The 24,039-nt window shown below is 47.6% G+C and overlaps 1 long non-coding RNA gene across 1 annotated transcript in view; it reads right to left on the bottom strand.

The window, feature by feature from the left end:
• Positions 1-19,377, bottom strand: part of LOC128854253 (uncharacterized) — a 73,083-nt gene extending 53,706 nt beyond the window's left edge. Inside the window, exon 1 of the long non-coding RNA XR_008453243.1 lies at positions 19,182-19,377. This is a non-coding gene — a long non-coding RNA (uncharacterized LOC128854253). The remainder of the gene's footprint in view (positions 1-19,181) is intronic.
• Positions 19,378-24,039: the final 4,662 nt, after the last annotated feature.

Raw genomic sequence — 24,039 nt, forward strand, 5'->3', positions numbered from 1 at the left:
TCTTAGTCCACCAGTATGTTCTGGGACATGTTTTAAATCTTGCTAAAAGACGTACAAAACCCTCATTTCTTTTTCAACACAAAGTCTGCACTACTTTTCTAAACACCTCCATACATGACTGTTTAAGTCTTTGTAGAAGGATAGGTGTAGATGTTTAGCATTATAAATTTATCAGTTAGGTTTGGGAAGCACATCCAGCTTTGGGGTCCCCAAGGTAAAAAGGACATGGATCTGTGTGAGCAAGTCCACAAGAGGCCACGAAGATGATCAGAGAACTGGAGCACCTCCCATACAGGGACAGGCTGAGAGAGTTGGGGTTGTTGAGCCTATGGCAGAGAAGACTCTGGGGGGACTTTACAGCAGCCTTCCAGTACCTAAAGGGGGCTCCAGGAAAGCTGGGAGGGACTTTTTATAAGGGCATGGAGTGACAGGACAAGGGGTGATGGCTTTAAACTGAAAGAGGATAGGTTTAGCTTAGATATTAAGAAGACATTCTTCACTTGGAGGGTGGTGAAGCACTGGAACAGGTTGCCCAGAGAGTTGTGGATGCCTCGTCCCTGGAAGGGTTCAAGTCCAGGATGGGGCTTTGAGCAACCTGATCTAGTGGGAGATGTCCCTGCCCATGGCAACAGGATTGAAACTGGACGATCTTTAAGGTCCCTTCCAACCTAAACCATTCCATGATTCTATGATTAGTTTTGGTGGGGTTTTTTTCATTAGGAATCGTGGGTTGTATTGATGTTTGATGATAAAACCGAGTCAGGAAAGGATAACCAGGACACTGGTAGAAAAAAAGCTGAGTAACTTTATAGACTTGAATAACAGAAGTGGGATGAATTTGAACAGCACATGCACAGCATGGGTATAATACATATTCCCACCAGGTAAATAGTTCCTTGATTTGGAAACTATTAAGAAGGAAAAAGCCTAGCCCATTACAAAGTGGCTGTGGGTCATCAGAGTGACATTATCTACAAAATACAGCAATTGTGACCCAAATTTACGGCCGCCTGGAAACTTTACTGATTATTATATGTGCCCTGTTAAAGAAAGATGGATTCATACTCGAGCATGAAAGGAGAGGCGCTTTCAGGTAGCAGAAACGGCAAGAGATGGTAACCTCTGTCTTTCAACTGAGAGTTCAGTGCTTGTCACAACACACAGACCTGGTGCACTGCAACAGAAGTCTAAAAGGAAAAAAATATAATAAAAAAAAAAGAAGGGCATTATCTGATCACTATCAATAGTCTTAGATCAAGAAGTTAAATTTGTCCGCCAAGACCAGTGACAACAGCCACAGGATTCCCTCCAGACCATGAGTAAAAGAGAGCAAAAGAGCAGCACTGGTATAAACAGGGAGACAGTGGTTGCATGTTCCTGCTGCCTCCCAGCAACAACAGATGCCTGCCTGCATAAGCTCCTGCTTTGCTATTCTCTGCTCCATCGGGTCTACGTTAAAATGTGCAACTGCAGGAATCAGCTGAATGAAGCAGAGAAGCAGCACCTGCAGCCTCCATGCTGGTCTCAGATGGTTAACGAAACAACAGCACCAGTTCCAAAATGAAAGCAGGATCATGAATTTTCCGAGGCAGGAAATGGAGGATGATTTAGGCAGTCATTTCATGCAGCCCCAGCTGTGGAGCAGCAGCTAACAACAGCAAGATGATTAAGAATACTTTCTTAAACCATGTTTCTCCCTTGATGAACGATTCCAACTGCACTACACATCCAAGCCCGGCATGGCAAGCTAACTCACCACAGACTTCAGACATTCTGGAGGATGTTACGAGATACTAAGGGACACTGTGTCCCATGTTGGCTTAACAGCACGGGCAGCAGGCAAACTAAGGTGCAAAACCAACCCAGATACGAGTAAAGTACGCAGAACAGACAGTTTTGGATGATCAGAAGAATGGAAAAATCAATACTGTGAACACAGAATTAGAAGGTTTGTTTGCTTATCTGAAGAGGTATGACCAGGTATCATTCCTGGTCATAAAAGCATTCAAGCAATAAACATCAGCAAAGAGAACTGCTTAAGGCAAAACCTACAATTATCATTAAAAAACGGGATGTGATATGGCCCTTCAAAATGTTAGGCTGGCAATTTGAAGGCTTTCAAGAACCTGGATGCTCTGATGGTTAGAATCTTTCTTTTAAATCTAACAGTGGAAGTAAAAAATCTTGTTCTTAAGACAGTGTTCGATTATTTTGAAGCACAAATTATATAGCATTATCCAATACCAGGCTTCTTATACCAAGTTACAAGACTAGAATCCTAGCAAGCCATTTCCAGGTCAATATTCTTACTATAAGTTACCAACCATTCTGCAGTCGTATCAAACAGCATCAGCAGTAAGTATCATAGACCAGGAACTCAAGGTACCTTCACATTTTCATGTACGGAAGAAATAATGAACAAAACTATCCCAACTGGAAATTCTGCTATTTAAAATGACCTCTTCAGCAATAAAACAACAGACTAAACTGCAACATGATCCTTCAAAAAGCATCAGTTGCATCTTGCCCTCAACAAGACCAGATATTCTCACTTTCTGAATGTAAACAAGAAGTGCCTAGCAGAGAACAAAAGAATGCACTCAATGTAAGAAAGGGAAACAATCACTACCTATTAATGAAATACCTCAGTAACAAGAAGCATGCATAGACTACGATTCCTTGTGTGTTTTTTTCAAGCTATGTGGAATCTCGATTATTGGTAGTAGCATCTGCTGTGATAATTCACCAATCGGTCTAAGCACACACCACTGCAACTGATCAAGTCAGAACACCTCTAGCAGCTAAATCCCAAACATATTATAAGCAACACTTTGACACCTGAAGTAAGTTTTAAGATTCACACATGCAGATTCACACCTCACCGAAGCCCGAATTGCCCTCTCCCTGGAAGTGTTCAAGGCTAGGCTGGATGGTGCTTTGAGCACCCTGGTCTACTGTGAGGTGGCCCTGCCCATGGCAGGAAGGTTGGAACCGGATGATCTTTAAGGTCCCTTCCAACCCAAACTATTCTATGATTCTAATTTAGACTAATGCAGAAGAAATAAAATGACTGGTAATTTTATGGGTGCACAGCCTAAGAGGTTTATTTAGAAGCTAACAGTCCTGGAGAAATTTCTACATCAGTATTAAGTCAAACCTAAATGCCTCAAATCATGATAATTAAAGAGCAGAATAAATCTTTTACAAGAAAATAACTATAGTTACAAATTCATGGTAATGAGTCACATAAAAAGAAAAAACATTTCCAGTATGTGAGCCAGATGAGTGCTGGACCACATCAGTTTATGGTAAAACACAAGAACAGATTTCTAAACATCTGAAGACAAGCTCTTCAAAAGCCACCATTATCCTGGGCTAACATATTAATCCAGCGGTAGCACAATAACATATCTTACCATGAAATCTAAATTTCACATTCCTGCTTTATTCCTGAACTAGCTTCCGCACCAGAGCATCAGGCATTTGACATCTTTTAAGTTAATTCCTCCATCAATTCAATGGTTCTTTCAAGAAAAGGCACCAATCCTTCTGTACTCACAGAGTCGGGTCAAACGCCAGCGCTCCTAAGAACGGGCAATAAGCAAATGAACAGGAAACATGGCCAATAGTCAGGATTATGAAAGACCCAAGCAGAAATTCAACATGAAAGAAGACAGGCTAGCAAAGGTGAAAGCTTCGGGTACTGCTGTCTTGTAGCGTAGCCGAGTATGGGACGGCAAACCTTCTGATGTGGATACGCCATCTTTCACACCCAAGAACTAGGTAATATTAAAAAAACTCATTATAAAATTCAATTGATAAGTCTCTTAAGTTAGCAAAAGCACATGATAATAGCTATTAGGAGCATGAATTACTAATAACCAGATGAAATATAGAATGTCTTTGCATCGCTCAGATTTGACTTTTGTGTACACAGTGAACATCTTTGTTTACAATTTTATATTAAGCTTTGCTGAAAGCAAAGCTCCCCATGTTGGTCATCTGTCTCTTCTCCAGTCATAGAGTTTTAATCGTATCTAGTCCGGGTTTCTGTGCTTCTATGCCTTCAGTCCTCTTTCAGGAATTGCTGCCTACAGCACTATAGGGGTGGCCTCTAAGAGGAGCTGCTAGAAGCTTCCCCTATGTCCAATGCAGATTCCCCTGCAGCCTGTGGTGAAGACCACAGGGAGGCAGGCTGTCCTGCTGCAGCCTATGGGGATTAACAGTGGAACAGATATCCACCTATGGCCTGTGGAGGAATCCATGCCAGAGCAAGTAGATGCCCAAAGGATGCTGCGATTCCTTAGAGAGCCCGTACTGGAGTAGGCTCCTGGCAGGACTTGTGGCCCCATGAAGAGGAGAGTCCATGCTGGAGCACGTTTGTTGGCAGAACTTGTTCATTCCTCAAGGAATGCACCCCATGAAATGGACCGATGCTAGAAGCAGTTCAGAACTGCAGCCCGTGGGAAGGACTCATGTTGGAGAAGTTCATGGAGGACTGTTTCCTGTGGGAGGGACCCTGCACTGGAGCAGAGTAAGAGTGTGAGGAGGAAGAGGCAGCAGAGACAGTGTGTGATAAACTGACTGCAACCGCCGCTCCCCATCCTCTGTGGCGCTGGGCAGGAGGAGACAGAGAAAACTGGAAGTAAAGCTAAGCTTGGGAAGAAAGGAGGGTGGGGAGAAGGCGTTTCTAAGAACTGGTTTTATTTCTCACTATCCTATTCTGATTTGGTTGGTAATAAATTATACTAATTTCCCCAAGTCGAGCTTGTTTTGCTGGTGACGGTAATTGACGAGTGATCTCCCTGCCCTTACTTATCTCAACCCACGAGCCTTTCAATGTATTTTCTCTCCCTTAATCCTTCTGAGAAGGGGGAGTGAGAGAGGGGTTTTGTTGGACACCTGGCATCCATTTAGGCTCAATCCACCACACCACTACTCACAGGAGATGAGGAACTCAGCATCAGAATTGCAAATACAAACAACTTAAATCCAGAGCTATCAGCGAAGCTGGTTAACATAATGAAATACTTAAATATGCTCTCATAAACCACAGGAGGAATTCATCAGTAGATGATACTATTAATATAAATTTTATTTAACAGAACCCTTGAGAGGCACAGAATGTAGAAGTATAGGGGTCAGCTGGGTACCAATTAGCTGAATAAAACACATCTTTATTATTTCCATCCATTTTAAACTTCAATAATGCAGAGAAAATCATATTCCTAAGTCAGTTCTGCAAGAGATGCTGCTACAAAGACAGGATACTTGCTTTTAGGTCTCAGAAGCTCCATCCATCTAGTGCACGCAGTGGCTACCCTAGGGAAACACACACCTCACAACCACAAGAAGTGAAGTCACTTACTTACAAGCCCTAGTCTATAGAAAAAAAAAAAAAGGTATGAAACCTTTCTGTTATGGACCATATAGTAACATTCCACAGGAGGATTTCCTTAAACACTACTAAGAGAGTAAGACAGATTTTGCGTTCATCTTGATGCACTGAGCTCCTTGTGGCAGTTAGGGGCAGGAAGAACAGAAAACATGTGCTATGACTGAAAGCTAGTCTTTGAGTCTGACGGCAACTAAACTTGGTAGTGCTAACAGAAGAGGATACCATGTAAAGCTCACCACTTACAGCATGGATAAAGAGGATGTGGAGGACCTACTGCTGCCCTTCCTTGCTTGAATTTCTACTCTCTTGTAGATTCTTTCTTTAAATTTTCAGGACTACCAAGCCACAAAGATAACGTGGCGTTCAGTGACAAGCCAGTCTCCTTTGCTGCAGGAAAGGCAGATAAACAACTGGCAAAAACGGAGGAATCATGAATGCCACCTGCAGGAAGAGGACGGACTTATTCGCCCTCAGTTTTGTTTCCTGCAAGACAGCAGTGAACTAAAGACTTAATCTTGTGTGGATACCAACAGCAGGCACAACCATAATGGAAGACTTCAAAAATGGGACAAATGGAAAAACACCCAAAATGAGCAAGAATCACTGCCACCTATTTCAAAAGCTTTATGCATTTTTACTGACATTATTAAAAAGCACAACGAACAGTTAACAATATCGGCTGAGGTGCTTGCAAAAAGATTTATGGATCAAATATGAAAATTAAGTAAGCAGAGCACAATTTATCCAGGATAAACTTTGCAAGTCAGAAGAGACATCAGTTTACATGGTAACATTAGAGGTATGGAGTAATTAATGTTGACATAGCTACCAAAGAGACTGCATCTGGAAGTCTCAAAGCTAACCTCCAGTTCTAATCTAGCCAGGAGGACTTTTCTAAAGCAGTAGAACAAGAATAAAAAAAATAATTTACAGTCTTTGCCTATAAGAAATTGTATGCACATCACCAACCTGTTCTCTAAAGTAGACCTCATATACTTCAGGTAAGTACAATTTTTTCATGGTAACCGATCTTGTAAGAAACTGCCAGAAGACGCGTTACTACCTTATCAGCCCACAGCATCTGGAACAGAACTAAACCTGTTCTTGATAATAAGAGCACTCTGTAACTTCCAAGGAAAACATCTGGCTATATTCATCCCTTCCATTGATACATCCTTCAGAGGCTGTGATCAGGATAACATTATACACGACAAACTGTATTTATAATATTCAACTGATCCAGCAACGAGGGGAATAATCTTACATCAACCTGCTCAAAAGCAACTTCACCCACAGGAACACGCAGTTTGCTTTACAGGAAAAGACTAGAAGGGCTTGTTTTTTAAACCAGTGGTCTTTAAACTACAGGAGCATGCAATACATCCTGAAGAGGGGGAAGGGCATGAAAAAAGTTAAGAACTGCTGGTTTAGAACAAAATAAGGGCTATAAATGCACGTAACTGTAACTGCTATCTGCAGATACAGCATGTGCAAAACAAGGGAGAGAAGCGAGGCATTTACATTCAAGGACCCTATTTGTACAAACTAACGTAAGCTGGCTATGAACCACATTTGCACTAAAACTGAAACCTGGATTTTCTACAAATCAGTGAATGCAAACAGTGCTACAGCTTTTTGAGAGGACCAAGGAGTGTTTCCATTTGTAGCTCAAAATGAAAACTGTTGCGGGAATCGTACTGCGTGTTTGTTTGCAACAGTGGAGGACTAGATCCTGTCAACCTGGCTGCCTCCAGAGAAGTTATTTTTCTGTATTTCTGTAACTGGAAGTGGTCTCAAAGATCACTCTCTCCCACAACAATTCCAGGGTCAGAGTTAACCTACCATACGTTTCTAACAGCATTTCCCCCTCATGTTATGCAATTTTAGTCTCCAGTACAAGTTATCACTGCTTATAAGTGACATTCACTACCAAGGTAACACTGCTTTCCACTGATTTGGCTTTATTCAGTAAGTAACATTTCAATTCACAATTAATGGTTAATTCTCCCCAGTCGCCACCTCTGACTTTTTTGCCCCTCCAAGACTCAGCAAGGACTTCTTCATGAATGTCAGCAATTCCATTAACACTGGTAGAACAGAGGTTCCCACTGAACTCCCACTGCCAATAGCACTGCCAAATTCTGCCTTTGTTAACTCCTTTTAACCTCAACACCAGTAACACAAAAACTGCAGTTTCTTGAAAAGTAAAACTGAAGCTTCTTCACAAGCCACAAAAAAAAAAAACCAGAACCACCCAAAAAAAAAAAAAAACCCAAACAAACAAACCAAACACCTATAAAACACCTAAATAGTTGTGCTATGCTACAGGCTTGTCAAAACAGAAGACACATTCAGTGTCAGTAAAACCACATATATTAAGGTGGTCCAAACTCATTCCTGTCCCCTATTGTGTAAACACTATAGAAATCTAAGGGGGGGGGGGGTGTTACATTTAAAATGCTGATTTCCAGTTCAATATTGTTTTATGGGTATTATTCAAAACTGACAAGTCTAACAATCTAGAAATTAAAAAAGTGCAGCATTTTCTTTTTTTTACAGGAAAGGCACACAATTCTCTGTCAAAGCTACCAGAATTAGTTGTGGTTCCAGGACAGTAATCTCTGGAGAAGCAGTGGGTCCCATAATCCAGCGATCTGCTTTGTGTTTATACAAAGAACTACAGATGCCCATGGATAAAGCTAAGAAGGGAACAGGAAGAATCAGAAGATCTAGCTTGAACAGAAGCTCTAGAGAAAGACAGTGTCTCCGAGAGACACATTCAAAACACATTCGAAACACACTGGAGAGCTGGGCAATCACCAACCACATGAAGGTTAACAAGGGCAAGTGTTGGATTTAGGTTGGATATCAGGAAAAGATTCAGAGGGTGGGGGAGCACTGGAACAGGCTCCCAAGGGAAGCAGTCATGGTGCCAAGCCTGACAAAATTCAAGAAGCATTTGGACAATGCACTCAGACACATGGGGGGGGGGGGAACGTTTGGGTTGTCCTGTGCAGGGACAGAATCATAGAATCACTAGGCTGGAAAAGACTTTTGAGATCATCAAGCCCAACCATTCCTGTCCAATACTAAATCATATCCTTTGGCACTTCATCTACCCATCTTTTAAATACCTCCAGGGGTGGGGGACTTAACCACTTCCCTGGGCAGCCTCTGCCAGTGCCCCATAACCTTTTCAGTGAAGAAATTTTTCTTAATGTCCAATCTAAACTTCCCCTGGCACAATTTGAGGTCACTTCCCACCATCCTATTGCCTGCACTTGGAAGAAGAGACTAACACCCAACTCACTGCAACCTCCTTTCAGGCAGCTATAGACAGTGATAAGGCCTCCCCTCAGCCTTCTTTTCTCAAGGCTAAACAACCCCAGGTCCCTCAGCTGTTCCTTGTAAGACTCCTTCTCCAGCCCCTTCACCAGCTTTGTTGCTCTTCTCTAGACACAATATTTCTGTTCCTTTTACCCTGTGATTCTGTGGTCCTTTCACATGAAGAGCCTACAAAAAAGCTGGCAAGGGACTATACATAAAGGCTTGTGCTGAAAGGATGAGGGGGCACAGGTATAAACTGGAGAGGGGCAGATTTTGGCTTGATATTAGGAAGAACTTCTTCACCATGAGAGTGGTGCGACAGCGGCACAGGTTGCCCAGGGAAGTTGTGGATGCCCCATCCCTGGAGGTGTTCAGTGTCAGGTTGGATGGGGCCTTGGGCAGCCTGATCTAGAGGGATGCGTCCCTGCCCATGGCAGGGGGTTGGAACTAGATAATCTTTAAGTTCCCTTCCAACCCAAACTATCCTATGATTCTATGATTGTAAGAGCAAGAAGATTGCTCTTCACGTGTAATTCCACAGGACATGGAAGACTAGGTTCTCTTGTTCTCCTGCCCCTTCACCAGCTGCATTCCCCTTCTCTGGACACAGTCCAGCCCCTCGATGTCCTTCTTATAATGAGGAGCCCAAAACTGAACACAGAATTCGAGGTGCAACCTCACCAATACTGAGTATAGGGACACAATCACATCCCTGGTCCTGCCGGCCATGCTGTTTCTGATGCAAGCCAAGATGCCATTGGACGTCTGGACACACTGCTGACTCACATCCAGCCGGCTGTCAACCAAAAGGAGCTGGACATAATGATCCTTGCGGGTCCCTTCCAGTCACTCTGCGACTCGAGCTCCCAGGGAGGATGGAGCATCCTTCCCCCCTGCTGTTCCAGGGTGCGGCCGGCAGGGGGCATCAAACCCAGTACCGCGGGGGCTCCGTTCTCTATCCATAGGATAAGCGCCTATCCCCAGCGCTCCGGCATCCCAGGCACCGCCGGGAACCCACAGAAAACAGAGCATCAGCATCTTCCAAGTACAGCAGATACAGACGGGAACAGAAAAACAGCTGTCGGTAAGCTAAATAAGGGGGGAACAGACACTGTAAACACCAAACTGCAGAACTCGTGACGATACAGCAGCCACACCTTGATTAAAACCCTTCACAGAACTTTCGGTTTGCAGAACACATCCAGGCAACGGTATTTCTTCCCCCTAAATTGTATTTCCTTCCCTCCCCAAACACTCCTATTTCCTCCCCTCCCCTAAAAACTCCTATTTCCTTCCCCCAAACACATTTATTCCCCCCCAAAACACACTTATTTCCTTTCCCCTCAAAACTCGTATTTCCTCCTCCCAACACTCGTATCTCCTTAACCCCAAAAAAACTCGTATTTCCTTCCCCCTCAAACACTCGTATTTCCTTTCCCCCTAAAAACGCGTATTTTCTTCCCCCCTAAAAATTCGTACTTCCTTCCCCCTCAAAAAAACTCGTATTTCCTTCCCCCCCAAACACTCTTGTTTCCTCCCTTCCTAAGTGCAAACACCGCGCCCAGATGCATCTTCTCGCTCCCAGGAGACTTGCTGGGCAGCAAGGAATCTTCTAAATTTCAATTATCCGACACAAAGATATGTTGAACTTTAAACGTAGGTCATCTGGATGACCAGGATCCTGCCCCTGGGAAACTCCTCACCGACAGAAACAGCAAACAACATGAAACAGAAAATGCTTGTTTTTTTCCTGAATAGGCTAAAATTTGAACATCCGTTCAATTCCACCTTATTTCCTCTGCACACTGTAATTTATGCAGCCAGTATCTGCCTTCATTTTACAACTCTATTTTTGCAGAAGCTCCTACAGTAGCTCCCACTGTTGTGCTAAAATTCAGTATCATGAATATAATATAGGTATTAGTCAAATCAGCACATTTTCTGGGTATTCCACACGCAATGTTGCTAAATAAATACAAAAGGCACCTTTCTTTACTGAAAATATAAATGCTATCAAAATCATATCCAATGACCACACATACAAAAAAGAATTAGCCTAGATTCAGGATACGTTTTCCGGAGAGATCCAAACTCCCTCTGTACTGGGAGAAGTTCTGCTGACAACATTCAACTCGAGCTAATAAGTGCTACAAATAAACAAGGATTACTCTGGGCTCCAGTAGCTGCACTCAAAGGGTTACATTGTGGTGTGGCATCCAGGACAAGAAAATGTAGATTTTGTGGTAACAGAGCAGGATGCTCACCAGGTTTCCCTCTCCATGTTCTGTTCCACCCCTCATCCCACCCTGGCAACTCACTGCTGCTTCTGTCAATTTGGCACAGGACACAGGAAAAAAAAAAAGTATCTCAGTATCGTTATAGCAAGCCGACTTCACAAATCTTTGGTGAAGAACAGACTAAGGTGCAGCATTCTCTACATGTAAGCACATCCTAGATTTGTTTGCAAGACAGTAAGAATTTGAAATATTAGACAGAAAAATATTACGAGTGCTTCAATATCTTTATTTACCCACTTTGCCCACTTTACGTAACTGCACAACTTACCTTCTCCAAGAGAACCTACTCCTTGTGCAAGACCTGTGCAGAGAAGTGTTTGTAAAATCATAGTTTACAAATGCTGTTATGAATGCCCTTTAAACCATTTGGTTCTCAATTTCTTTTTGTTTATATTTAAGTTTGTTTATATTTAAATTTCTAGCCTAGCAAGAATCAAAATAAAAAAAAAAAAAAACCTTCACCATCAGCAGTGGCTCATTAATGCTTCATAACACAATAATTAAGAAAAACAGACAGTTCTCATGTAACACTGGTATTTAGCTTGCTGTGAAACCCAATTCAGGATCAGTACCACCTCCTTTCATCCACAAAACTTCCCAAATGTTTATATTACAGCTTTCCTCAAATAAACCACTGTCAACAGCCAAACTCCAACATCCATATCGATTAAAACTATTTAATAAAAGCATATTATTACTGTTATCACTTTTTTATTGTCCTGCCAGATACATCACTGCACTTAAAAAAACTGTTAAACATTTTCAGCCTGACTGCTTTACTACCGTAATTAATATTTCTGCTATATAGATGTCAGTCTTGCAGAGCTCTCCAAACTTTCCTCTGTGGAGAAGCCCGACAATGGGGACATTTAGCAGATTCCTTAAAGAGCTCAGGGTACTTTAAGAAAGTTCACTACTTAATGCAAGTTTTCAGAACAGGAACCTACAAAAGGGTGAAACCTCTGACCTTGGTGAGGGGAAAACAAACCCCTCCGATATCCAGCCCTGCCGTCAGACAGCAACGCCACAGCTGCTCGGTGAGATGCAGCATCTCAAAGGACTGAAAAAAGATGCCAGATTTTATACACCATTTTCATGAAATCCAAAACCAGAAGAAAAAAATACCGTTTATGCCTAAATTCTTGCAGCCCCGTTAATTCCATCTCCGGTCATTTACAAAGCCCCGAGACGGCATACAAAATTATCAAACTGACTTGGAAGAACTGCTGGGGAGAGATTATTTTTTTTAACTCTGTATTTCAGAATTCACGTTTGCAAATACTTTTAGCCTTTATGCCATGGCATTTTCAAGCTCATATTCTGGTACTACCAGTAATTCCAGGAGCAAAATGTTTATGGAAAAAAACAGCATGCAAATACAGCATGATCAACTACAGCCAGCCATACTATACGTGAGAGGATAAAAAATATGACTTCATGTTTTTATTTTTAAATAGAAAAGAAATGTAGTAAACACATGATTACAGCACTTAAAAACCACCTAGCCTGGGTTAAAGAGATCTTCTTAATTTTGACCATAAAATAAGCTACTAGCAGCACAAACAAACTTGTTTTCAAAATAAGTTCACAATTTCCCTTTTTATTAAAAAAGGAAAAAAAAAATAAGGTTTCGCTACTTCCTATTGCTAAACCAATATAAACACTACTTTAAATATTTCCTTTTCGGACGCTTTTTAAGTAGTTTTAAGTAGTCACAAACAGTAAAATAGTGACTTTTTATGCCACTGAAATTTGGCAAAACATTAGAGCATTAGACCCTAAAATGGAACTTGGAGTACCTTTCTAAGAGTTAAATCAGTGTTATTTATATAAAAAGTGGAGTGAACTGGCACAATACCTATTTTTCATAGTCCTTTTTCCATATACATTGTATTTGTCACCAAAACAGCTCTGTAGAACACAGTGTACAGCACAAATTGTGCCTTGTCATGAACTGACAGCAACTGAGAAGGAGAACTAAGTTACAAAACGAAGTATTTTTTCCTCTAGCTGTCCGAGAAGATAAACGATCTTAGTTATATTAAAGAGAAATGGGATAACGGATCCAAAGGGCTCATCTTATGTTAACTGCATCTCACCAACAAAAATAGAGAAGGCAATTTCCTGGAGTATCCATTCCACGTACACTCAGAAAATCAGAGACGCTGGCACACGCAGTTTCTGCGCACCTTCCAGAATTCTCAAGCCTCTAACAAACCAACAGCTCCCTATTTAATTTCCCATTTTAAGGTGTATTTCTTTTCCCCCCCGCCCCCAAAAAAAAAAAATACAAAGACATGCAAATACGCCTGTACTAATCAGGTCTGCTACCTGGACTGAATAAACATATTTCTGTAAGTAACACATCTCGAATGACTCCTGTAACCAACACAACACATCAGCTCTCCACAGCATATGCCAAGTACGGCCGATTACTACCCCAGTCCTTTCAGCATTACAGGAGCCCACACCGTTTCAGAGCCATTACCCTCCTGGTTATTTTAAGGCCATATTTCCTTCTCATCAACGACAATCCGTATCTGGAAATTCTCATAATTTCATATGCAAAAAAAAACCCTGTACTGATAAAGTTACGATAGAACAGAAGTGAAAGCACATGAAGCAGCATAAACCACCCCCGATCTATTTACTGGACTAGACCAGCATAAAACTGCAAACCTTATCTTTCCATCCTCCTTCTCATGTTCTCTATTTATAGGGCATTAAAATCCTAGTACTACGAACAGAAGATTTGTTTCTAGTGCAACTCCCAAGCAATTTTAAATATCCATGCACGGTCCTCACCACTAGTTATAAAACCATCTCTCCTCTTCCTGACCTATTCTCTTTCATCGTCTATTTAACTCTTTAAGGCTATTTGAAAGTCACGATGTTATTAATGGTTATGTAATTCTTAAAACTACGCTGCATTTTAAATTTTTTAACAGTACAATAGCAACATACACAACAAAACACAGATCCGGTTTGCTTTTCCTCCCCTCCTCCACTTTTTCTCAACCAAAATATCTCGGTGATCTAGAATACCAGTCTCCCGGATTTTTTTTTTTTTTTTCAGCTTGTCAGCCCCAGATCCTTTAGCAGTACAAAAATCTGTCTAATGAACACAAGCCTACAGAAAACAGTTGCCATTTCCTCCGTTGCTTCCTACTGACCCCAGGTACGTTGTTTGCAGACGGCTGGGGTCCACTGCCTGCAAGCTGAAAGCCTCTGATCTAGAACTGCGTATCCTCTTACTGTTTGTTCTGCTACCCGAGAAGTTACATTAAAATGGCATTACGTTCCTCAACTGCAAACTGACTAGTCTTTCTCCATATAGAACCACTCCTCCAGAGCTTTTCATGAAACCCTATTTCCAGAAACGAAGAACTGCCGAAAACAGAACAGCATCACTTAAGATACCTCGCTTTGCCACAGATCCGGACGCGGCACAAGTCCTTCACGCTAAAGACTGCCCAACCTACCTATAAATAGGCTCAAGGCTTCAGGCTCAGGAGACCGATAGCTAAACACAATCCTCGCAGCATTCCCCTGTGTTACCTACATAAAGCGGCATGCCTTAACAACGCCGGGCTAGGCAGATACGTAGCTACCGCTGTGGCTTATGAAGGATAACACCGAGGGAGGAGGGGAAAAAAAAAAAAAAAAATAATAATCGCTGGGCATAAACAGCTCTCTTCCAAAGAGAAAACCCTCCCTCTCCAGAGGCCAGAGCCAGCCGCAGATGGGCAGTCATAGCTCGGCTACAAGTAGACATGCTAGCCAGCCAAGAGCCTTCGGGAGATTCAATGGGGCAGGACTCGAATGGCAGCTCCTTTCAGCAACACAGTGAGCAAGAACCCGAGGTTCCCAGGTCCCAGACATTCCTTGCGCCAGAGGTCCCTGCCAGAACCCCTCAACGTGCCTAGCCCCAGCCCCACTGCTGCCCTCACCCCATGGTGAGAGGATCTCAGCCACCTCCTCAATAGGCTGTGCGTCCAGTCCATGTCAGAGCCCCAGGATGGGACCATTCCGAGCTCCACCACTGCCCTCGCCCCACAGTGAAAGGGTCCTGGCCACCTCCCCATAGTTTGGAGATCCAGTCCATGTCAGAGCCCCATGATGGCACCATTCCCAGCCCCACCACTGCCCTCACCCCACGGTGAGAGGGTCCTGGCCACCTCCTGTCAGTTGGGGGTCCAGTCCCTTGCCAGAGCTCCGTCATCTGCCCAAACCCAGCTCCACTGCCACCATCCTTGCACACGACGAAAGCATCCTGAACTCCATGATGTGTCCATTCCCAGCCCCACTGCTGCCACCCTTGCACAACAACAAGAAGGTCCTGACCACCTCCCCTCATTCTCGGGGTCTGGCCCCTGCCAGAGCTCCATGACGGGCCCATTCCCAGCACCACTGCCACCACCCTTGCACCATGACGACAGAGTCTCGATCATCTCCTCCTGTTCTGGGCTTCCAGTCCCTTGCCAGAGCCCCATGAAGTGCCCATTCCCAGCTGCACCACCACCACTCTTGCACCACGACAAGACAGTCCTGGCCATCTTCCCTCATCCTGCTTGTCTGTTCCTCACCACAGCTCCATGATGTGTCCATTCCAAACCCTACTGCCACCACCCTTGCACCACAACGAGAAGGTGCTGACAACCTCCTCTTGGACTAGGGGTCCGGTCCCTGTCAGAGCCCCATGATGTGCCCATTCCCAGCCCCACTGCCATCACCCTCACACCACAAGGAGAAGGTTCTGACCATCTCCTCGTGGGGTAGAGGTCTCTGCTACAGATCCACGATATGTCCATTCCCAACCAGACTGCCACCACCACTGCACCACAATAACAGTCTTGACCACCTCCCCTCGGCCTTGGGGTCCGGTCCCTTGCCAGAGCTCCACGATCTGCCCACTCAAAGCCCCAGCGTCGCCACCCTTGCACCACAACAAGAGGGTCCTGACCATCTCTGCTCAGTCTGGGAGTCCAGTCCCTGCCACTACTCCATGATGTGCCCATTCCTAGTGCCACTGCCACCACCCCTGCACCACGATGACGGAGTCTCAACCACCTCCTCTTGGTCTGCAGGTCCAGCCCCTGCCAGAGCCCCATGACATGCCCATTCCCAGCCCCACGGCCACCAAGCTTGCACCACGATGACTGAGTCTCAATCACTTCCCCTCGTTCGGGGGGTCCGGTCTCTGCCAGAGCCCCACGACAGACTCTGCCTCAGCCTCACAATGAGAGGGCCCTGGCCACCTCCGCATGGGCTGGGGGTGCAGCCTCTGCCAGAGCTCCATGATGTGCCCATTCCCAGCCCCACTGCCACCACCCTTGCACCATGACAAAAGGTCCCGACCACCTCCTCTCGGGTTAGGGGTCCAGTCCCTGCCGGAGCCCCATGATGCATCCTTGCCCACCGCCACTGACACCACCTTTGCAGCACAACGAGAGCATCTTGGCCACCCCTCTCATTCTGGGCATCCACTCCTGCCAGAGCCCAATCATAGTCCCTGTTTCGGCTTCACAGTGAGAGCGTCTTGATCACCTCCTCTCAGGCTGGGGGTCCAGTCCCTTGCCAGAGCTCCATGACGTGCCTATTCTCAGCCCCGCTGCCACCACCCTTGCACCACAAGAAGGTCCCGATCACCTCCTTTCGGGCTTGGGGTCCAGTCCCTATCAGAGCTCCACTCTTGCACAAAGCCAAATGTCGGGTCCCGCACGTGGGGCACAACAACCCTATGCAATGCTACAGACTAGGAAAAGTCTGGCTAGAAAGCTGTCTGGAGGAGAAGGACCTGGGGGTGTTGGTTGACAGCCAACTGAACATGAGCCAGCAGTGTGCCCAGATGGCCAAGAAGGCCAATGGCATTTTGGCTTGTATCAGAAACGGCGTGACCAGTAGGTCCAGGAAGGTTATTCTCCCTCTGTACTCAGCACTGGTGAGACTGCACCTTGAGTACTGTGTTCAGTTCTGGGCCCCTCACCACAAGAAGGATGTTGAGGCTCTGGAGCGTGTCCAGAGAAGAGCAACAAAGCTGGTGAGGGGCTGGAGAACAAGTCGTACGAGGAGCGGCTGAGAGAGCTGGGGTTGTTTAGCCTGGAGAAGAGGAGGCTGAGGGGAGACCTTACTGCTCTCTACAACTACCTGGAAGGAGGTTGTGGAAAGGAGGGAGGGAGCTGGCCTCTTCTCCCAAGTGACAGGGGACAGGACAAGGGGGAATGGCCTCAAGCTCCGCCAGGGGAGGTTCAAGTTGGACAGCCGGAAAAAAATTTTCACGGAAAGGGTCACTGGGCACTGGCAGAGGCTGCCCAGGGAGGTGGTTGAGTCACCTTCCCTGGAGGTGTTTAAGGGATGGGTGGACGAGGTGCTGAGGGGCATGGTTTAGGGAGTGTTAGGAATGGTTGGACTCGATGATCCAGTGGGTCCTTTCCAACCTAGCGATTCTATAATGAGAGGGTCCTAGCCACCTCCTCTTGGGCAGGTGGTCCAGCCCCTGCCAGAGCTCCACGATGTGCCCACTCCGAACCCCACTTCTACCACCCTTACCCCACAACGGGAGGCTCCCGACCCCTTCGTTCTGGGGGTCTCACTCCCTGGTGTTCCGCCTGGTCCCTGCCCCCCCCCCTACTCCCTCCATGGCCCCTTCCCCCTCCCCTCGGGCTCCCCGGGCCGAGGCGGCGCGAGGCGAGGCCGCGTGACCGCGCGAGCCGACCGGCACGTGGCCCCGGCCATAACAAACAGGCGGGTGGGCGGGCGCGCGCGCTGCCAAGGGCGGGATGCAGGGGGGGGGAGGGGGTGAGCGAGTGGGGGGGAAGGGGGGGGCTCAAGGAGCGCAGCGATTGGCCCAGCGGGGCGCGGTGGGCGTGGCCTCGCCGTCCCGCTGCCTCGCTGCTGCAGTGCTGAGGACGCGCCAGGCGGGGGGGCCGCTGCTGCCGCGCGCGCGTCGGGAAGGGGAGGGGGGAAGAGGAGGAGGAGGAGGAGGAGGGAGGGAGGTCGGGTTTCGCGCGCGCGCGCCTCCCGCGCAAGTTGCGCCACGCGGGGCTCGCGCCCCCCCCCACACACACCCCCCCAAGGCATCTTCCAGGGATGGATGGAGGGATAGATGGAAAAAGGGAATGTCCCATCCCACCGTTCCCACGAAAAGCACCCGCTTCTCTCACTCACCCACCTGTAGGGCCGCCTCCCCATCCAGCGAGCGCCCGTGCATGCGAAAGGGCTTGGGGAGGGGAAAGGGGGGGAGATTGGTAGGAAGGAGGGGGGGGGGAAAGTGCTAAATATACCCAGCACCGCCCGTGTCACGGAGCGGGGCTGGCGAGCAAAGCCCAGCCTTCCCCCCATCACCCCCCTCCTCCTCCTCCCGCATCTTGTTTTCTCCATACGCACTTCCAAATGCAACCCCCCCCCCTTCCAAATATTGGGGGGTGTTGTTATTTTTGCTCCATTCGGGATATGCACGCAACGAGGAATAAAACAGCGCAATCAAATCCTTCCCCCTCCCCAGCTCCGCTGTCACTCGCCTCCTTCCCCTATATCGCCCGCCCCCATGTCGCGACACCTGCAGCATGTCGTCCCCCCTCAAGACTCCCCACTTGCCGCCTCCTACGAAGGGTTTTTGGGATGAGAAGAAGGAGGGGGAACATAGCGGGTTTTCCTTCTTCCCACGGTGGCTTCTCCCTCCCTGCGAGCAAAAAACGAAGCAGCCGCCCGGGGGGGGGGGGGGGTCCTCGCTTTGCATCCAGGTACAGGGGGTGCATCCAGGGCTGGGATGCAGGGAAGCAAGCGAGGAAGGGAAAGAAGAAGGGGAGAGGCGGTGGGAGTCGGGATGGAGCGAACCAAGCCTCCCTCCTCGCTTCCCCCCCCCCTCCTCTTTTTCTACCCCCCCCGCCCCCCCCCGCGCCGCTTGTGTTTACCTCAACTTTGAATTTTATCTGCGCAACATGAGCTGGAATGCGGACATGGAGGGCGGGAGGGCTCGCACACACCCCGCTACTCCGCGGGGACACTGGAGGGGGTGCTCCCCCCAAACTGCATTGCATTGCACCCCCTCTTTTCTTTCCTCCTTTATCCTACCCCACAAAAAAAAAATATAAAATAAAATCCCGCACCGCGCAAACCACCGCGCATCGCACCGCACCGGTCCCGCCGGTAACTCTCACCTCCGAGAAGCTGCTCAGAGCTACTGCTGCTACTGCTGCTGCTTCTCCTCGTTCTTTCTCTCCGCCCCGCAGCCCCATCAGCTCCGTTTGGGGCGCTGAGACAGGTGCAAGAGCAGGGGCTGGGCGGGACGGGGCAGGGCAGGATGGGGAGGAGGAGAAAAAGAGGGGGGCAGAGCTGCTCCGCAACCTCCCAGCCGCCCCGGGCTCCCCTAATGCTTCCCTCCCCACGATGTTGTTTCATTATATCATGTCCATCATGTGACACCCGGAGGCTTCTCTCTATGGAAACTTAAAGGGGACTTTCATGTGACGACGCTGACACCACCGGGAGACCCGGACAGCACTGGGGGGCGGAGGGGGGGGGGGGTCTGCCAAAACAGCAGCCCCTGCTCTGCCCCCTGCCCTGTGCATCCTCCTGGCTTCTAAGCAACTTGCTGTGCTTGCTTGTTCGGCTGTCGCTTGGCTCCTTCCCTTAAGACGCCCCCATGTCGCACGCTGCGCTGCCAGCCCCGCTCCCAGTCCCACCAGTAACTCACCTCCCTTCTGAGCTACTCACCTCACTTCTGAGCTACTCACCTCATTTCTCAGCTACTCACCTCACTTCTGAGCTACGCACCTCTCTTCTGAGCTACTCACCTCACTTCTGAGCTACTCACCTCTCTTCTAAGCGAGTTGCTGTGCTTGCTTGTTCAGCTGTCACTTGGTTCCTTCCCTTAAGTCGCCCCCATGTTGCACCCTGCACCCCCCCCAGCCCCTGCCCCAATCCTACCAGTAACTCACCTCCCGCTCTTCTGAGCTATTCAGCTCCCTTCTAAGAAAGTTGCTGTGCTTGCTTGTTCGGCTGTCGCTTGGCTCCTTCCATTAAGTCTCCCCCATGTCGCACACTGAACTGCCAGCCCCCTCCCCAGTCCCACCAGTAACTTGCCTCCCTTCTGAGCTACTCGCCTCCCTTCTGGGCTACTCACCTCCCTTCCGAACTACTCACCTCCCTTCCGAACTACTCACCTCTCCTCTAAGCAAATTGCCGTGCTTGCTTGTTCAGCTGTAACTTGGCTTTTTATCCAATGTATTTGCCCCCTTCCCTCCCATGTTGCACCCTGCACCCCCGTAGCCTCTGCCCGCGTCCTACCACTAACTCACCTCCCTTCTGAGCTACTCACCTCTCTTCTAAGCAAGTTGCTGTGCTTTCTCATTCGGCTTTCACTTGGCCCCTTCCCCTGTGTACCCCCCCCCATGTCACACACTGCACTGCCAGCCCCCTACCCAGTCCCACCCGTAACTTACCTCCCTTCTGAGCTACTCAACTCTCTTCCAAGCAAGATGCTGTTCTTGCTTGTTTGGCTGTCACTTGGCTCCTTCCCTTTAAGTCACCCTCATGTTGCACCAAGCACCACAAGCCCACTACCCCACTCCCACCAGTAACTCACCTCCCTTCCGAGCTACTCACTTCCCTTCTAAGCAAGTTGCTGTGCTTGCTTGTTCAGCTGTCATTTGGCCCTTTCCCTTATATGTTCCCACAATTTCACACACTGTACCGCACCGCCAGCCCCCTGCCCCAGTCCCACCACTAACTCACCTCCCTTCTGAACTACTCGCCTCCTTTCTAAGCAAGCTGCTGTGCCTACTTTTTCGGCTGTCACTTGTCCGCTTCCCTTATGTTGCCCCCATGTCACACAGCACACTGCCAGCCCGCTGCCCCAGTCCCACCAGTAACTCACTTCCCTTCTAAGCAAGCTGCTGTGCTTGCTTGTTCGGCTGTCACTTGGCTCCTTATCCTATCTTGTGTCCCCCCTCCCTCCCATGTTGCTCCCTGCATCCCCCTTGCCCCTGCCCCAGTCCCACCAGTAACTCACTTCCCTTCTAAGCTACTCACCTCCTTCTAAGCTACTCACCTCCTTCCTAAGCTACTCGCCTCTCTTCTAAGCAAATTGCTGTTTTAATTGTTTGGCTGTCACTTGTCTCCTTCCCTTATGTGTCCCCCGTGTTGCACACCCCAGCCCCCCAGCCCCTTGCCCAAGTCACACCAGTAACTCATCTCCCTTCTAAGCTACAAGTTGCTGCGCTTGCCTGTTCAGCTCTCACTTGTCTCCTTCCCTAATGTCCCCCCCATCTCACACACCGCCAGCCCTCTGCACGCAGCCCCATCCTCCCCAGTCCCACCAGTAACTTCTAAGCTACTCACCTCCCTTCTAAGCCACTCACCTCTCTTCTAAACAAGTTGCTATGCTTGCTTGTTCCATCACTATTACTACTAATTAAGGATGGGTTGGGATGTCCCCCCACCTTTGCAGCCGGAAGAAAAATGCTCACTGTGCTCCCAGACAGGCACCTGGCCGAGTGGGAATGGGAGAGGATGTGGGATGCGGGTGGAATAGATGTGGGTCTGCGGTGCTGGAAGAGGCAGCAAAAGAGAGGGGGGAGAAAAAGAGACAAACCCAGAAAAAGAAAACCCAACACAACAACCCAAAGGAGAAAAAAACCCACTTGTTTGTGTTAGACTTGAGGAGGTGTGAGTGATGCTGTGCGGGGTTGGTGGCAGTGGTTGCCAACACGGTGTTTAACTGTGCCTGGTGGATAGGGAAACAATTTAGCAGCCCGACAGGTAACACCGTTGATTTTCTAAAGCAGATCATTAACACAGAGACACTTGAAGGAGCCGTTTCGAGGGATGCACGCTTCCCACTTCAACAACTGCATGTACCAACACAGCTGCCCTCATGGAAGAGAAAATGAAAGATGAAGATGTTTTCCGTGCTTGTCTGGTCACCTCCCGCTGGTCTCTCGGCTGCTGTTCCGCCTCCAGTGCTGAACCAGGGTTTATTCCCATCCCTCCTCCTCCTCCTGCCCCCAGGATTTGGGATAAGGGAACTAAAGCCCACTCTGCTCCGTGGTCCTACTGTCAAACTGGGTTTGACTGTGAGAGGGTTTTCTCTGTGAAAGGCTCCTCCTAGAGCTCCCCAAATTCCACTCCCCAAATCCCACTTCCCAAATCCCACTCCCCACATTCTGTTCTTAAACTGGTGGCATCACATCAATCAAGTACAAGGTTCAAGGGGCCAGCTTGTAGAGCGGATGGATTTGCTCTTAAAAACTGAAGGAGGAAAAGTGTATTGCATTCCTTCTTTCCTTCCGCTGGAAATTTCAGCCTCTTGGCAGATTAAAGTGCAACTCTCAGATGCAATAGGTTTTAAGCTTGGAATTTAATTTCTTCAGTGTCTCACTGAGTTTTCTTGAAGGGAGTCACATAAATGACCTTTTTACTGCCGATGGGGTTGACGTTGATGCCCGTCACATGTGCTGTCAACCACAGGAGGGGAGCGGAGTCACCTGGTCAGACAGCATAGGCCCGATCCTGGCAACTGTGGAATCATAGGATGGTTTGGATAGTAAGGGATCTTGAAGATTGTCCAGTTCCAACCCCTCTGCCATGGGCAAGGACACCTCCCACTGGATCAGGTTGCTCAAAATCCCACCCAGCTTGACCTCGCACATTTCCAGGGATGGGGCATCTCTCATATGAGGAGAGGCTGAGTGAGCCTGAAGAAGAGAAGACTGAGAGGGGACCTTATAAATACTTTTATATATCTAAAGGGCAAGTGTTAAGAGGATGGGACCGGAATGTTCTCAGCGGTGCCCAGCGATAGGGCAAGAAGCAATGGACACAAACAGGAACACAGGAAGCTCCACCTTGACATCAGGAAAAACTTCTTTACTGTGAGGGTGACGGAGCACTGGAACAGGCTGCCCAAGGAGGTTGTGGAATCTCCTTCTGAGATATTCAAAACCCGCCTGGATGCGGTCCTGCGCAGCCTGCTGGAGGTGAATCCGCTCTAGCAGGAGGATTGAACTAAATGATCTCCAGAGGTCCCTTCCAATCCCAGCCATTCTGTGATCCACAAATTCTCTGGGCAACCTGTTCCAGTGCTTCACCACCTTCATAGTGAAGAATTTCTTCCTTTTATCTAATCTAAACCTGCCCCCTTCCAATTTAAAGCCATTCCCCCTTGTCCTATCACTACGTGCCCTTGTGAAAACTCCCCCTCCAGCTTTCCTGTAGGCGCCCTTTAGATACTGGAAGGCTGCCATAATGTATCCTCCAAGCCTTCTCCAGACTGAACAGCTCCAACGCTCTCAGCCTTTCTCCGTAGGAGAGGTGTCCCATCCCTCTGATCTTTTTTGTGGCCCTCCTCTGGACCCACTTCAACAGCTCCATGTCTTTCCTGTGCTGAGGGCTCCAGAGTTGGATGCAATACTCCAGGTGGGGTCTCATGAGAGCAGAGTAGAGGGGGACAATCCTCTCTCTCGACCTGCTGGTAACACTTCTTTTGGTGCAGCTCAGAAAATGGCTGTCTTTCTGGGCTGCAAGCATGCATTACTGGCTCACGTTGAGCTCCTCATCCACCAGCACCCCCAAGTCTTTTCCTCAGGGCTGCTCTCAATCTGTTCTCCGCCCAACCTGTATTTGTGCTTGGGTTGCCCTGACCCATGTGCAGGACCTTGCATTTGGCCTTGCTGATCATCGGGCAGATAATGATTTGTTGAATGATGGCAACTGAATGATGACAGGTAATCTCCCTTTGCTCTCCCGTTGATACTTCTGGAGTTGAAGTACCTGTGCTCTACCCCGCTTGTTTCCGAGTGCCAGTGCAATGAGCTGTTTGCATGACAGATCAGTGTTTCAGATGCTTCTACTGTTGCTTTTCAAAATTTTCTGAAGTTTCATAGAAATTATTAATGTTTTATCTGAAAAGAGTTAACCGAGTGAGGAGCAGTTCATCTTTCTTTCCTTCCTTCTTCTCAGAATCTTTATCCACCTTACACTTCATCATTGTTTATCTGTCCTTTCCCATCCAATTAT

This window comes from Cuculus canorus, chromosome 1 (assembly GCF_017976375.1).
Source record: "Cuculus canorus isolate bCucCan1 chromosome 1, bCucCan1.pri, whole genome shotgun sequence".
NCBI lineage: Eukaryota > Metazoa > Chordata > Aves > Cuculiformes > Cuculidae > Cuculus > Cuculus canorus.